The sequence below is a fragment of the Anneissia japonica genome, unplaced genomic scaffold (assembly GCF_011630105.1).
Source record: "Anneissia japonica isolate Jap-2015-1 unplaced genomic scaffold, ASM1163010v1 scaffold3174_len352767_cov145, whole genome shotgun sequence".
NCBI lineage: Eukaryota > Metazoa > Echinodermata > Crinoidea > Comatulida > Comatulidae > Anneissia > Anneissia japonica.
The window spans coordinates 266,613-268,305 of record NW_022695265.1 but is presented as its reverse complement, the minus strand read 5'-3'; positions in this window follow the sequence as shown (position 1 = coordinate 268,305).

The following is a 1,693-nucleotide window of genomic DNA, read 5'->3' as shown; positions in this document are numbered from 1 at the left end:
AGAAATTATATAATAATATATTATTATTATTATTATTATTATTATTATATAATAATAATTATATAATAATAATTATAATAATAATAATAATAATAATAATAATAATATAAATAAATAAATAAATAAATAATAATAATATACCAATCGATCCAATTAATATTTCAAAATGCCTTCTTTTGTCATTCATTGGTTATAACTTTGGACCTTCCTCATACACTCTAAATTATTTCATTTTACGAAAAGGAAAGTGCAACAGTGTGAATCGCAAGTGCAATCAAAGTGCAAATAACAAATATACCGGTATCCCTTTTTATTATTTAAACGTTTCATAAGTCACAATTACAATAGCACTAATCCTCGGCTAAGCGACCCGGCAAAAGATTTAATAGATATACCCTTGACCATTCCCCATTAGAAAGAAACCACGCTAGCAGCCCAACACGAATAAATAAAAAAATAACCATTCTGACCTTAATTGTCTTCAGTGAGAGTTGGTTATCAAGTTGCAGAGTATGGACTGACTAATTCTAGATACTCGGTACGCCTATTAGATGGAATTTGGAGCATTTCTACAGAACGTTTATAAACTAGACTTTAATATTCCGAATATGAGTATAATTGGACGTCATAGCCAAGTATAAACGCTGGAATGCCAAGGCAATTCTCTTCACACAGTACGGAGGAGGAAGTGTGTCATCAACTAATGTAAAGCAATCATAGGCCTACCCTGCAACAACTGACGGACAAAAAGGCCTAATCATTCGTGCTGTAATGTCAAGCAAGTTAACAACAAATTATTATCGATGTTGTCTTAAAGTATTAATTGAGAGACGGAAAAGTATTTTTACTCCATTGCGCAACAGAATTTGAATTACAGCAACATTGAGTTGAGGTCTTAAATTGCTGTAAAGGTAAGTCGATGCATAATTTTAGGTTTTGAAGCAGTGGCGTATTCAAGGGGCACCACCCTACCCTAATTTTTATTTTTAACTTGTGTAGGCCTAAAAAAAGAGAATTATATTCAAATTTAAATCTGAGAGTTCCATTTCCGGTCATCAGATGTGCCAATCATAAATTTTTATTACACCCTTTTTTGGGAAATTCCCAAAAGGAATTTGCAATTGTAAATTATATTTGTTTATGTGCATGTAGATCAAACGTCATCAAAAGTATCCAGGTTTCACCCCGGATTTTACCATAATTTTAGATTCGAGTTGATGTTTACAAAACGATCACATAGGTTAAAATCAAATTTTATAACTTCTACTGGTCTTTATGCCTCTGTTTAGTTCTCAACTTTTGACAAAAAAAAAACAAAAAAAAAAAACAAAAAAACATGTAAGTCGTTATAAGCTATAAAGGCCTATTGTTTATTTTCTAATATACTTAATTAGTATTTGGAGCTTAGAAAATTATTTTTCAAACTAAAACAGGCCTGTATCATTGTTTTAGAAAAGTGTATATATTTTTAATTGAATTGTAAACAATATTGTCAAATCATGGAGGTATATGGTCAAATAAAGCAGTCGAAAAACCAGGATTTTCCCGACGGCGGTAGGGGTCTGAGGTCCCCGACGGGGGAAGATGTCCCCGACGAAAAAATGTTTTCAAAGTCTGTATGTTGAAAATACATTTACATCTTTCTCTCCGACGAACTATGTTTGTTTTTCCCGACCGGGGGTTGGGGGAGCAC